This window comes from Numida meleagris, chromosome 9 (assembly GCF_002078875.1).
Source record: "Numida meleagris isolate 19003 breed g44 Domestic line chromosome 9, NumMel1.0, whole genome shotgun sequence".
Taxonomy (NCBI): domain Eukaryota; kingdom Metazoa; phylum Chordata; class Aves; order Galliformes; family Numididae; genus Numida; species Numida meleagris.
The window spans coordinates 15,657,072-15,672,969 of record NC_034417.1 but is presented as its reverse complement, the minus strand read 5'-3'; the positions used below and the strand labels follow the sequence as shown (position 1 = coordinate 15,672,969).

At 38.0% G+C, this 15,898-nt stretch overlaps 1 long non-coding RNA gene across 5 annotated transcripts in view; it reads right to left on the bottom strand.

Annotated features, from left to right (window-relative positions):
* LOC110403931 overlaps positions 1-15,898 on the bottom strand; it is a 112,372-nt gene that overhangs the window by 31,245 nt on the left and 65,229 nt on the right. For all 5 annotated transcript variants that reach the window (XR_002441931.1, XR_002441933.1, XR_002441932.1 and 2 more), the window contains exons 2-3: positions 2,812-3,415; positions 2,370-2,460 (exon numbers count right to left, since the gene is read on the bottom strand). This is a non-coding gene — a long non-coding RNA (uncharacterized LOC110403931). The remainder of the gene's footprint in view (positions 1-2,369; positions 2,461-2,811; positions 3,416-15,898) is intronic.

Genomic DNA, 15,898 nt, shown 5'->3' with positions numbered 1-15,898 from the left:
AATTCACTTAAGTATTTACTTTTGTAGAAGAGGTTCAAAAATTAATAAATAAGAACATCATTCATTTACCTATGACTTTACGTAGGATGCTAGTAAGGCCAATAAGAGATAGGGTAAAGGATATTTCAAAGGTTTTATGAATATTTTGTCATATTTCTCTTAATAATGTTGCAGTACATATTGAAAAATGATAAGAGCTGACTGATTTCAAAGCCGGTCTTTTTAGCTTTTATTAGCTCTAATTATTTTGAGTTTTAAGATATGGGGGAAAAAATTGGTCATTAGCTGTTTAGAAATTCCTTGCAGATCTTGGGTGAATAAACTCTTAGAATACTTATTCAGTGAATGGAGATCTCTAAAGTTTAGGAAAGGAAGTTTCCAGATCTCAAATCCTTTCAATTTCTGTTATCAGAATCCTCTTACATGTCTGTGTTTTGTTTTGTTTTTTAAGTGATTTTACTGTTTTCAGGGTTCTCTTTCTTGTACATCCAAGAATTGCACTTACCCTCTTGTACTGTTTGCTGTTCAATTAGGATTATCATGACAACTTCAGAAGTTCACCCCTTACAAACAGAATCATTGATTACATAACATTACTCTACCTTTACAAGTAGATAATGCAATGTAATCTCCATAAAACTACATAACGAACTCACTCTTATTGTCATTTACAAATTGTAACCATCAAATTCTATTTGCAGTTTTACAATTTCTAAAAAATATTTCAGAGAAGTGAATAACTTTGAGCTATAAAGATCTGCATTGAACCATATTAAAAATTGCGATTTCTCGTTTACAGGCAGATTTTGAGATCAAAAAACCAATTTTAAATCTGCTTAGTAGGGGCTACATTGATTGTGTATTGCACTTTTTTTTTTTTTTAAAGAAGACCATGCAGTATCAAACAAGTAATAATTTTTTCACTCTTTCAGAGCAACTAGTTTTACATGATAGAGTTGATGTCAATTCTGAAATGTTTAATGGCGTTATTAGCTCTGACAGTATTATGGTTTCAATTGGACCTGAAAGTAGTTCACAAATATGTAGGAGTCCTTTTTCAGTTCCATCACACACATTTCAACTCCTCCTGCAGATTACGCACTGATGCAAATGTAGATTCCAATAACAACAATATAGATATGTTACATAGATGCCAAATATATACATAGCCTATAAATAGACAGTATATATTTAGCCTCTACTTCCACTATCCTGTGAATGTAATGCCAGAGGGAATAATTAAGGGGCAAGACTGGCTGACCTAGACAGTGGCTGACCCACCCGACAGGCTTTCAGACTGAATTCTCTGGTCTGCTAAAGAAGAAAGCCTCACAAAGTGTCATTAAAGCAGCCATGGAAGACAAGAAGAGAGTTCCCTAGCGACTCTGTGATGATGTAAGTCTGTCAGAGATAGCTCAGCTATTTGCCATCACAAGGCATTTCCTGCCTCCAGTATAAGAGGACAGTCATAAAGTCATATATGGAAGGCAGTATGGAACTGAATGTAGTGACCTTGCTACCTTTGGTCTTTCAACAACAAAAGTAGATGTTCCCCTTTCTAATCAGAACCATGTAAATATGAATCTTTAGACCCTTGTGGTTTCTCACTTTGTTCTGTGGCTTTGACATACCAAGAAAATACGCCTTGATAGCCTTATTATCCAAGCAATAAATCTATCATAAGCAACAGTCTGTCAGTCTTCTACTAAATCCAATTCATGTATTGATTGCCTATTTTCAAAATTGTCATCTGTCACAACCCAGCACAAACAAGATAACTGCCATCTGTAAATATATTTGGTCTCTCTGATCCACATGTTCCAGAGTCACTCTATTGAATCTATCCCAAAAATACTGCACGGGGCCGGTATTGGTTTTTGACCAGGAGGCTCTACTTGGAGATACAACTCAGTTCATACTCGCTACTGACTAGTCATCAGATACTAAAAACTTCTGTTTGCTGATTGATACACTCTGAATGGCATCTCCAAATCTACTGCAGAGATGAAAGTCCCTGTGTCAATTCATTAGTCACCTTCTCTTTATCACTGGGAAATGTAAAACAGTAAGTTTGCAGGAAATATATTCATTACTAGACCCCAGCTGGAGCCTTTTAAGATCAGGGATTAAAAAGCACATACACTCAGTGTTTCCAATTAGGCACAAATGCCCTTCTCTTTCTTCCTCAGCAATCATATGACTTCCTCTGGATGTGACTAAAACGACACATTTTGGCAAACTAATTCACAACTTTTTTGAGAAGATAGCTGATAAATTCATCTAATTAATTTCTATCATGAGTTAACCCCTGTTATCTTGCTCCCACAAAGACACTTTTGCAGTACCCCTTTTTACACAGCACCTCTTACCCCTTTGTGGCGTGACCTTTGCCTGTGCTCCTCCTTTGCAATTCCCAGCTCAGGGACAGAGTGTATGACATAGAGAGGAAGGTAGTCAGGTCTAGAAAACAAAAACAAAACCAGAAACTCCACAAGCCCAGTTGCCATGCAATGAAAAGTCAGAAAGTTTCCAAGATTTCTGCAGCAATCTCCAAGGCATACATCAAATCTCAGGCATAAATAGAATGAAATCTTTTTCTCACCAATTTTTTTCACAACAGTTTTATGACTGCACTTCCTTTATCTTAAGTGCATGTGTTCTTTGTCTAGTTCAAAGTCATGTGACTTATTTACATACAATCCAATTTGCTTCAGAGAAGGTCATATTTAAGGCTGCTTAGTAACCTCTCTTAAGGAAACTGTCTGCTAAATTCTGCCTTACAACTAAAGCTAAATTTCAGCAGATACTCACTCGTGATCCCAGTAGAGTCAATGAGACTTCTGCAGCTGATATCAGGTTTTCAGTCCTTGGTATACTGCAATTTTTATTTTTTTTTCCAGCAGGTTTTCTGAAGTCTGATTTCAAATGCACGCGGTTCAAAACCAAATGTTAATGCTTTTCCTTCTGGAATGTCTGACCAAACTTACTGAGGAGAAGGAACTGGTGTACAATTTTTTTCCTGTTAGTTTTATTAACAGTCTTCTGCTGCAACTTGTCTAGATGCTTTGTGACTAGCACTGGTCTTTTCTCTTTTTTCCCACTGACATGCTCTTGCCAAGGATATCATTATGACATTCTGTAGTAACAAGCATTCTTCTGTTCAAATTTATATCAATTAGTTTGGGACAGTAATTCAATTGGACGGCCCACTGGATTTTGAAAGACTTGCAACGATGTCAAAGTGGCGACCTTTTTCCTCTAGTCTCAGCCAAAAGCCATTTTTTAACAAGGAGCTCTTGAAAAGAAATGCCACTTTGATAATTAGTTATTGATCACGGACAATGCGGCGACGAATACCATCGGATTAGCCAGACGCCAGTGGGTCGTGACACGAGAGTTTCCTTATCGCAATAATCTATGAAAAAAAATATAGAATAAAGGTCATTAAGGCTTCTCTTTGGTCTGCACAACCTAGATAATTTAACTTCCTTATTAAAAAATAAAAATACCAAAACATTCGGTATGCACTTACTTTTGTAACGAACCCGTTAAACTAACTTCTGGCTAAAGAAAACGGTGGAAGTTCTATCATTATGCAACTATAATTAAAATAATTTTGATAAATTAACCTTGCTTTGGCCAGCAGTTCTACCTCACTATAACAGCATTATCTTTCCTACCCTTAAATGTCCATTAGTAAGAATTTTGGCTCTGAGCATAAAACAGAGTAGCAATTATAGACTTACAAAATAAAGGACTTTTTTTTTTGTCTAATTTAGGAAGCACTTCAAGGCCTGTCTGAAATTGCTTCATATAAGTTATTTAATGGAGAAAAAATGACCAAGAATAATTTTATTGCACTTAAAAGAGCAGAAAAGAGGAATGAATCCATTAGTTTTAGACTTTCTTTCTAGAATATTAATGAAACATACCTTTGCTGTGCAAGAACACACAACTGCCTGTCCAGTAATTCTGGCTGACTTGAGAGACTATTAGGTAAGTAATACAAGTATTTTTGAGGTGTGGGAGATAATATTACAGTCCCATTATAATTCAGTTCTTGTAACACTACAGGTAGTACCCATCCATGATTGGACTGCTTAGTACTTTACATTAATAAATAGATTATTTATAGATCATCACTTCAGATTCAGCACAGGGCTCTATTAGTTAATAGGCTTGGCTAGAAGAGTTATCAGTTTTTTATTATTTCAGTATTTCATCAAGGTAGATAAAAGCCATTATGGTCAGAAAAACAGAAGTCCAGAATGACTGACTGTCACTTAGTATATCAGAAGTCTGCAAGTCTAAAAACCAAACCCAAATTGCTTTGTTTCTCATCAGGCAGAATTATTTTCTTATAAACTGATGACTAATGATACTTAAAGTGGTGTAAGTGATTTGATGTAAGTCAATGTCCCCTAAATTGTTAATATTTTATCCACTTACTATTGAATCATTTCTGTTTGTTTCAGCACAGAAAATGAAGATAAGGTGGACACTGAGACAAGAAAGTTCTCCCAAACTCAGAACTCTTTCATGTTGGTTTGAAGTCATATTGATGGGGAAGTGTGAAAAGAACCTCATTTTATTAGACTGATCAACTTGTCAGGAACAGAATATTAATCTTATCTTATATTCAATATTATTTTGTAAAGTTCATTGTTAATTCAATGCCACTTTATTGTTATTATTAAATTATTAAATTACTAATATTTTAATTCATGACAAATTTATTTTTTGAAGGCCTTCCAGAGATTCGTTTTCATACCATACTCTACATGAAAACATTCTAAAAATGTATTTGAGGTAACAATTAGAACAGTTACTCATTAGCTTCATAAAGGTAATCGGTTTGAACTTCCGTGATTTGAAGGTTACTTCAGTTTATTGCTATGACTGCATGGAATACAATCTTAAGCAGGAAACTGCGACATCATTTGAAGCTGAGGGGACAGTGTGGCCACCACAAAGGCAACATGACACAAATGTTTTGCTGTAGGTGAATAAGGATAATTCTGCAAGGTCGATGTTTCTTCACCTTTTTCAGCTGCTATTTTGCCATTAGAACTTGGAAATATAACTCACTTTGAGGTGGCTAGTTTTCTGCCTATCTATTGCACACGGCTATTTTATGGTTCAGATTAAGAGCATTAAAAGATTAATTGCAACACCACTCTGAGCTGTAAAGAGAGAAATCTGAAGCACTCCAGCTGACAGCATACGGATGGTTTCTGTTCTTCCCATTCTTCCTTAGGTAAGTACAAAATACCTGTTATCACCTCCTTCAGGGAGCCGATAGCACCCTTCTTTCACTAGATAGATGAATACGTCCGTCCTCTTATTTAACCACTGTAATTTATGACTGAGAGTTCACACTGCATAGTGTAAGAAAGATCCATAGTGTACACACACACATAGAGGGTCCCTTCTTGTGAGCCCAAGAAAATGACAGACTATTCTGGTGCAGCATACCTGTCCGGTACCCAACTCAGTCTATCTCATCTGGTCTTCTCTGCTTTTTAATTACTGGATCCTGAATATTTCAGAAACCTCTCTCTTTCCTGACATGCAGACAGGACGTAGAGGGACAGTGGATCTGACTTTTCTAATGGAGAAAGATCACGAATGCAGCAAGACATTTGTCCTTCCTGACCACCGTCTATAATCTCCAGAACTCTTCTGAACAAGACATTGATACAGATATAATTATCTTTAAAATAAAGGATAATATACATCTCTTTAGCTGAGTGTACATCCTGTAATCTTGTCTCAGTTAATCACAAGGCAATGGCAAGAAGACTGTCTGTCAGACTGGTTGTTTGCATAGATACCATGGTGATGGGCATGTGATAAGATACGATTTATTTTTACAACAAGGCAATAACTCTTACTTACATATTTCCCCCAGGGTGTTCTGAGGACTAATCTGTTAGTGTTTGCTCAAATCTGTAAAAGGCCATATAAGTGCTAAGTATTATTATTATTACCTTATTACGGTATTGACTTTTACCACATTGAACTGCAGTACTTTCCTCTACTTAGGTGTAATATCACCATGGAGTGTTTATACTCCTGTAATGTAAATGTTTCCTTTTGAAGGTGAGTTGAATCGCTTATTGTTACGTGTGACCCACAATATAATTTATTTACATGAGCCAGGAGACTCTAAAAATACATTCTAGGGACCCTTCCAGTTAGACTCACACTATTACATTCTCAGTTTGTCCTGAACATTGTTTGTTGACATGCATTTCCGAAAACCTGTTTGGCCAATTCATACAGCCCTCTAGGGCCCTGTGTTTTGCTGCACCAGTAGGCATGCTGTCATTACTTTGGCACTGAAATATAGCTCACTGTAAAAGCTGGGCTGCTATTCTGTTGCTGAATTCACCTGATTTGGAAGTGTCTAGCCTTGTCCTGAGAGCAAAGACTTTGCAACTGTACAAAGTCCAGTCTGTGGTCTTGTGCACTGATTAACACTTAAACCAAGTGCCAGCTTTCTCTCCCACATCCTTGCAAAAGAAAAACCAAACCAAACTAAACCAAAGCAAAACAAAAAAACAAAGCACAAAGCCACCTGATCTGTCAAGTTTGCTCTTAGTATCCATATTCCAAGCTGACAGACATACACTCTCCTCCTCCCCAGCCCTTACATCTGGATCAACGGGGACAGGCTTTCCACCCCTCAGAAGATTCACTTACATTAAGTGGCGAGGTGGAAGCAGTGAATGAACAATAGACGGCTGTCAGGCTCGACAGCAGGGCATGGATGTATGAGCGTGGAGCTGACAGCGAGGGCCTCAGAGGGTAAACTGCTTTGCTGGAACTAATTAAACAGATGAAATTATTACATGAATATGCAGATGTTGTTTACATTTTACCATATGGTATTATTTCAGGTAATAACTCGCAGGAGGATCCCTTCCTCTCATCAAGAGGAAATGAGTTGAAAAGGAGGCTCCGCGTGTCACCTTTCAGTTGCTAGGCAGACATTGATATGGCAGTCTTCTCTTCGAGTCACAGGGAAACTCTTCTCCCTTTAGCTATATAAAACCAAAGAGGATTTGCATTCTTCCTACACTGCAGTGCTGGATGAGATTATCTTTTTTTAAGCGTAAGTGTTGGGGTTGCAACATTTTTTCCATTATGCACAGAAGGCATGCACTTTCCCAAATGTTCATTCCCAATGTGTGTTTTACAACTGAGATGCTGCCAACCCAATAGTCCATAGGTAAGAACTGACAGATGTGTCCAAATATGTAGAGGCTGGAAGCACGACACTTCTGCAAAGCCTGACATGTGGCTGTGCTGGTTAGCATTTACTGCTTTGCTAACCTGAAGTGTTGATAACAGAAGCATTTCTTTTCAATAAGTTTCCATTCATCATACTGAAAAGGCTGCTCTCTAGAATTATGGAGGCACAGGACTACCATCTCCAACACTACAAAAATTACTAATTGTATGTATTTAGGACGCGCAGTCAGCTAGAATATGACATGACTAAATTGCTGTACAACTCAAAGATACATACTGAGAACAATCACCACCGAACAGTTCTGAAAAGTGTTAACTACAGAAGCATGACAGTGATGGACCATAGTCAATGCAGTGCTGGCACAGCCTGTTTAGAGAGCTGCTCATTACTATATACATTCAGAAAGGATAAATGTGGAAATGTAGTTGTGCTGTATGCATCCAGTCAATTATGAAAACATGTCCCAAATTTTGGACAAAAAAAATATAGATGTAGCTGCTGAACAAGACTAATGTTCCTAGCTGGTACGTGGACTGACTGTATCGATTTTTCCCTAAAGACTCAGGTACTAGATATGTTTTTATAGCTCATGGGTAAGGAATAACGCCAAGATACATCACCACCGCATTGACAGGCTGGTTGCACATTGCCACTGATACATTTGGCTTCCAAATTTCTTTCTCAGGTACATCATTTCAATAGATTATTAGGGTCACTGGTGACCTATATCATTTAAGTTGCAAAGACATGATGTAAATGGAGCAAAATGTGGTCTTGATTCAAGCTATTATACTGTATTTTTGCAATAAGATAAATATTTTCTCTTCACCACAATTTCCCCTGTAAAAATACCAATGACTAGCCAGTATAACTGCCTCTGGCCATTCTGAGAGTATGAATTTAAAAAAAAATTGTGTCTCCTTGACTTAGAGATAGACAGCTTTATATGGAGTCAGTGCTGTAAGTTCAGAAAGGATTCCTTTGATTTTGTCTTCTAACGTTTAGCAATGTAACATATATATCAAAACAAACCAGAACAGATCACTTTGTATACATTCCCTTTGGAGAGGAGGTGAGAAGACAAACACAGAACAGATGTTAGTCATGCTTAATGTACTACTGAAGGGTACTTGGATGCTAAGGTGATGATGGCAAAAGAAATGAATAGAGTCTTCCACAACTGCTATTCCTAGCTGAAAAAAATGAAGAGAGGAGTGCTTCATTCCTCTGCTCAGCAATGCACCACCTAACAACCAAACACTGAAGGTAAGCACTCTGGATTTTCCTCAGGAAACTAGCACACAGAACAGTTACTACTTATTACTGATTTGTTTCCACTTTTCTCTCCTCATTTGGTATTGTTGAAAGCTGGCTTTGATCACTCAAAAACACATTCCTACACAATAAATCAAATCAGTGCAGCAGTTAGGAAACATTTCTGTAAATTCCTACAGATTATTTTGTCAAAGCGTTTGCCTTCTTTTATTCATTATATCGCAGTGTTATTATATGAATCATATATTATACAAAGAAATCTTGTTTTAGAAAACTACTAATTTTTTTACTAGAAAATAGTACTCTGGGCTGCAGATTTTTTGCTCATGCAGGAGGTCAATTTATCTCATCCCCTCCTTATACTATTCCTTTCCTGCTAATAAAGTCACCAAACTGTGGATTCGAGAGTTTCGATCTCTGGTGATGAAGCTCTGTGTCTGCTCACAATGTATCTATATTTCCTGGTCCAACTAAAAAGAGCCTGGGGGCAAAAGGCAACGGCATGGAAATAAATTCAAGAACTTCAGTATTAGAACAAGAGAAGAACTTGCTGCGAGTGATCAGAGCTGTGGACGAGGGAACAAATGAAACAAGAAGTGCTACAACAGGAGCTGAGAATGTCCTGTTGTTGGCATCACAGGAGGTGGAGAGCGGCTGCACGCAGATCACTGAGCAGGCACTGCCTGAGGCTGCTACTGCTGAGCAGAAATCATGATACAGATATTATTAATAACTGTATAATGGTACTCAGAGGTTTTTCGATGGTGTTAGAAACAGCAAATGAGACAGCAGATGAGTCCTGGAGAACAAGGTTCTCCCTCGTCCCTTATCATCATTTCCCATTTACCTCCAAGACAGACTTTCTACAAGTCTGTATTATTTAATTACTGTATTCAATGCTCTACATGTTGCATAATCTGAACATAGACTATGTAAGTAACGTGTAAATACAAGAACATACATATACATATCTAATATTCCTAAAATTCACATTTTTCTTAATTCTATTCACTTCAACAATTAATCATGACCATTCACTGGACCTTTCATCCACACTCACTGTATAAAATCCTCTGTCCAGCCTTCTGGTTATCACGCTATTCCTTTAATATTATCGTACCACTCTCCTCAGCTCATTGTCTGGGTATTGTGAGGTCATGTGGACAACATTGTCTGGAAAATGTCCAGAACATCAGTGTTACAGAAATAATAGAAAGAAGATCAACTTTGCTTTTATATATTCTTATTCTAATCTTCCTCTACCAAGAAATCATTCCACTTGGCAGCCACAAACATGCAAACACGGCAAGACATACAATTAAAGGCAGCATGTTCACCAAGCATCTGTGAAACTTAGCTGTGACTTCTTACCTCTACCAGAAAATACCAGTGAACAAAAGGCAGCACGATGTCTATTTATTTTCTTAACAACAGACTCCGTTCCAGGATTTTGTACTTTAGCTTGTTGCCACCTGATGTTTAATCTTTCTCTGGTGCATCCAAAATAAAGTAAATTGAGTCATAGCAAATATGGATTTGGCCTGATGTGCTTTGGATGAAGGCCCAAACCTAAGAGAATAAATAATTCAGAAAACTTTGCATTCTATTGCACACTACTGTGTATTCTTGAAATGGAAAACCCACGGTTGTGTGACATTTCACTTCATGAGGATCTGTTTGTTTTAAAGAGGAAAAACTAATACCAGTCCTGGAATCATACCACATTGATTTCCATTGTAGTTTTTCATGTTAATAGACAAAGATTTGCCAACTAGGATTGGTTTTGCTATTTCTTTTTTTTTTTTTTTTTTCCAAATTTTTGTTGTTGTTGCTATCCAGGGGGAAAGAAAGACGCTTTGGGTTTTATGTATTACGTAGAATTGTTTTACAGGTTGTGCTAAATTCACAAAGCAAAACAAAGTATCTTTTTATTGCCTAAAATATCATTCTTAAAATTTCAAAGTCTTTTCGTGGTTACATTTTGTTTTTCCTTCAAGTGAAAGAATCTTAGATTCCTCCATTGAAAAGATATTTCTTACACTCTCTGGGGAGGACAGAGGGTTTAAGATGTGAAGTAAGAGATAGTCCAAAAATTGCAAATATAAGAAAAAAAGATTTAGAAGTATTTTCATTTAGAGAGAGGTTTAAGGACCAGACTTTGTTTGGAAGCCCATAAATCACGGCTCCGAATATTTCAGTAACCCCATCCTGCAAAGAATTCCACACACGGTCCCATGGAAACTCTCCAAGGAACCTGCCAACACAACCCGGAGGAAACCCAGGGCTTTTCTTTTGTAGAGTTCAGTCTTGGAAGGAGCTAAAGGCCGGATGTCCGGGAAACTAAGTCAGGGTTACAGGAAGCATCTGTTCACCTGCCCTTGGGCATAATCAGCTACTCTGTGAAAGCTGCTTTCCAAGAAAGCACCAGTGATAGAGTCAGAGAAATGCTTCACAATTGCTTGATGTTTAGTTCCAAATAACTTGAATTAACGGTTGTGTCCTACATTTCTTTTTGGGGTAGAATATTGTCAAAAGGTGAAATAAAGACGTAGGAAGTGAAGTGATCTGCTTTTTAGTAACCATTTTACTAGCCTCTGGCATCCTTCTTGCTGTTTAAACTGAAATTCTGCTTGTAAAGATTACTAAAAATTCTCCACCGAGACAAAAATCCATATAGAATCACACGTCTGAATAGTTGCAATGTCCATTTCACTCTGAAAAACTTTATTTTAGGAATAGTCTAGAAGATTCTACAAAATCAAGAACAGCAGAAGGTTGTAATCTAAGCAAGATAAGAGGGAAAGTCTGTCCATTGCTCACAGCCATATGACATGCTCTAGGGGAGCATAGCATGCAGCACAGGTATTATTCAGGCAATGGCACTGAAAGTCCCTCCATGCCATCCCCAGTATCTCCATGGCTCACCTCAAAAGGTTTTTTATCTTAAATTTTGTTGCTGAGAAAAAGAATCCACATACATACCAATACACAATCAGTGACTTCTTATGTGCTAATCCCTTCTCCTTCCCTTTCTGAATATTATCCTTCCATCACTGGTCTACACAAGGTCCAGCTTCCCAGACCTGCAGACAGCAAAACTCTAGATATGTTTTTCCATCCAATTGGAATTGTTTAACCTCATCAGAGATAATCATTCAACCAAGGTTAGCTGTCGTACCTACACATTCCTTACTTTGCCAGTGTACAACTACATAAACAAAAACAAAACACAACCTGTATGTTTTTGAACACTGCTGCATGCAAATACAGCACATACTTTAAGACTGAATGAAAAGCTCTGCGAACAGACACAGGCACTCTTCAGCTGCAGAAGCACTACCAGGAGAGCCCAGAAGCCTCACTGACCTGGCATTTGGTTTAGCAGAGTTGCTATTGTGCTGACTTTTCAGGGCAGAAAACAAACTCTCAGCCCCTTTTGTGTGCAAAACCACAGTAAACACAAGCCTTTGGAGATCATGTGAAAAACATTTCCAGTGTGAAAATGTAAGAAAATCTTTGTGCTACTGCACAACAGAAATCTGTATAAAGACTTCTCTGCATGAAGGACGTGTAACTGCAAAACTTTTCAAGCTTAAGCTTTAGCACAGGCAGCCACGTTTCACTGGAAACCACATATTTGTTTTTCATTGGGTACCACTCTCTGCTCTGTGCCACACAGAGTATATCTTTGAAATTACCTGAGTACTGATTACATATACGTACTGTAACTTCGGGACAGTTGCACAGGTCATCAGTAACTTGCACAGAAGCCATCCTCCTTACCAGTTTTTTTCAAACAAGCTTCCAAAAGAAAAAAGTATATTTTTTCACAGAAAGAAAGAAGTGCTGAAGAGATTGCTATCATGTTTCTACTCATATACAATCACAAATACTATAAAAATATTTCTGTATTCTACATGCTAACTAACGTAAATGTTTCTGCTTTGTCAGCATCCACTCAATTTTAGATTACATTTTGGCATTTCAGGCAAAAGACATTCGGGAAAAAATGGAACTGAGGAAAAAGTAATATGATTAAGACAATTTATATTTGTAACAGTTGTGAATGTGCTTGCTAATTCTTTGATAAGTTCTTGTTACCTTTCACTTCCCAAATGAATCTACGCAAGCATAAAACATATTGGAGGCAGATGCTGCAGCAGATGAATGTGCTTGCCAAGTGGTGTTTTGTTTGGTTTGGGGATGTTTTTTATTTTTTTTTCATCCAGGTATTCTTAATCTATAATGTTCTGGGAAACAAATTAATACAACTTTTCTTAATTTTTGCCGTTCTTTTTCTCGTCTTTATGTTAAGCCTCATCTCACAGCCTTTACTCAGATGAGAAATATCATGTACTCCAGTGACACTACAAAAAATAGCTATAAGCTTCGATGAGCTGCAGAATCATATCACACTTGAATCGATCCAGTGAAGATTTGCTCTTGATCTTCCCAACTTTGAAACGTTATACTGGAATATAATAAAACAAGAAAAATCTATTTCAGGACAACCAATTTTAAAACTGAGCAACTTACATAAAGGAATCCAGCATCCACACTGTTCTATTCATTCTTAGGGGTGACAAACACCTAGAAACCTTTATGTTCACTTATTACCTTAACTGCATCTTTTTTCTGGTTTTATACTCTCCCATCACCCAAAAAATGGAATATTTTTTTCCTTAAATTAATTGGATATGGGTTTCATGTTCTCTCTGATATTCACTTGTTTTACTTCTTAGAAGTCTCCGACTGTGTTAGTAGTTTTTAAGCTATAGAGTTCGTTCACTTTTATGGTTATCACCTTCGGAAATTCAGAAGGAGTTGGTTGACTACATAGTGAACACAGAAAAGGACACCAACCTCATGCATCATTTTTGTAGGTCATTCTTATTTTTGAAAGAAGTGAGCGTACACGCATGTACATGCATGCATCTTTATAAGAACACGCATGTAAGCAAACAACAGTGTCATACAAAAAGACTAGAAATGTTTGGGAGCTCAAAAGCAATATCTTTTCCCACTAAACTGCTTTATTACTGTCTTTCCCTCCCTCTTGGGCATATGTTCAGCTGAGACTAGGCCAAATTGGCAGTCATTTTCAAAGTGCTTGGCAGGCCCATGATCCCTGGGAGTTTTCAGCTGACATCTTTCTCTCAACCAGTCTATGCAAGGGTCAGTGGGAGACCTGACTCTCAGGCCCTGGCTTGCTCTGGCTGTGTCATGAGTCAGGACCAATATAAATTAAAACCTTAAAGCCATACTGTGAAGGCATTCTTTACCCCCTGAGGTATTTTTTTCCCTGTGACAGATTGCCTTTCTACCAGTTTCCTATTTTTCTTTTCGTGGATAATACATGTTCCTTTGAGGTGGAAAAAGGGTGAACAACTGGCTAAGAGAGAGTTAAACACCTACCAAATTTTTCATATTTTTGGTAGATTTGTTGATGCTCAACAAGCAGTAGTGAAATAATAATAATACTAGGGGCTGCTTATCACTTACAAACAATAGTCCAATGACAATATTCACACTGACGGAAAAAATGGGAGTAGAAATTAATAGTGACAGTCCTGCAGGAAACAAGGAAGAAATTGGATACCAAGTTATAAAATACAGACTAACCCAATAGGCACATGCTGCTGTTATTATATTAATATTGTTAAAAATATCAAAGCACTTTAAAAATGGAATTGTACTGTAGGTAGATGGACAGTATTATTTCCACATTCTTTTAAATAGAAATTTTCACTCCTTGTTTGGCTTGAAGGCATGGATGTAATTTGTTGCTCAAAAACCACTAGCTGAATGCTGTGAAAAATAAGACTCGGGATTAAAGTCTCCCCATCTGAAGGACAGAATCAGGCTACACTAAGAGTTCTGTTATTAACAAAACCATCTGAGTCACTGCAGATATGGATTCCACTGATGTTGTTCAAAAGTGGGGTGGGCCATGTTTATTTAGTTAGTTAGAGAACAGGGAGAGATTGTTTTTCCTCTGTGCAAAAATAAATGGAGGAAACCTAACGAAACTCATGTAAATAAAGAAGTAAATATGAATCTCAGCAAATCTCACTCGCTGATGAACCTAATCCTGCAGCCTTGGCTCACACAGGCACAATCCCTTTGAAAAAAAGTTGCTGGATGACTACACATAGATAAAGTACCCAAGATGAGCTCTAAAACATGAAGACCGCAGTATCAGTACTGGTGACTGAAGGTGTTACTGCAGAAGCTGTTTTTTCTGTTGTGCTCATAGAGCACCCAGCATGGTGGAGGATGAGTCCTGACGTATACCGAAGAATCTGAATAATCACAGTGCTTCACAGTAGCATTATTTCGTCTGAATTCAGGGGACTAGGCTTCAGATACTGTCAAGAGAGGGAACAGGGTGCCCAGGGAGGTGCAGAGGAACAAGACTGTTGTACACATAGCTCCTCCTTCAATCCCCACGTGGATGCAGTGAAAGGTCGCTGCTTGTGCTTCTCTCCCCTCTGAAATGTCTGTACCCATGGCCAGGTGAAGGAGGTGATACAAACAAGGGCCTCCCCAGCTCAGCACAGAGCTGTGTGCCACCCTGATTCAACTGACCAAAAGACCTGCTCAAAACCTACAAAGCAATGTGCTCCATTGCCCCAAAGCCTGTTTTCACCATTCTTTTTCATTTGATTACAAACAAAAATATCTGTTCTCTCAAAGCGACTTCAAGCAAAGTCACCAGCCTGTTTCTTTCAAGTGAGTTTCTCACTGCGAATAATTTCAATCTCTGTTTTTAGTAACAACGCATTTCCTCCCACTTCAGCTTTCTCTCAACACTCAGTGAGCCAGACCTTCATTTTCTGCCAGACACCCAGCCTTGACTTAATAAGCAATGGGGGTAAAATATCTACTCTTTACATGTTGGGTATCCTGAGGTACATACAAGCGTCGCTCAAAGATGTGATAAAGTAATCTAAAGCTGGGCCCAGCCTGCCAGTTCAGGTCTAAAGGGATTTGATTCAGTGTCAAAACCTTTGGCTCAGGAGGTCACCCTCTCTTCTTGCTTTTCTTATAACAAAGGCAGAGGGTTGCGGGGGGAAGGGCTTCCTCTTCTTTTTTTTTTTTCCTTTTTTTTTTTTTTTTTTTTTTTTTTTTTTTGGTCTTGTGAATTCATCAACTGTTGTTTGTTGAGCAGCGGGCCTTTATTCAGCCTACTGAAACATTTTCATTAGATGGAGGCCTCTGAAGTGCGCTAGCGGCTGGGACCGCGCGAGTACAAAATCTTAGGCCTCTCCAGAAGCCGGCTGATTGAAATCAGCACTGTGTCAGGGGCTGTCATATCTCAGAAAAGACATAAAACACACGGAAACATCAATAAGCAACAAGCCT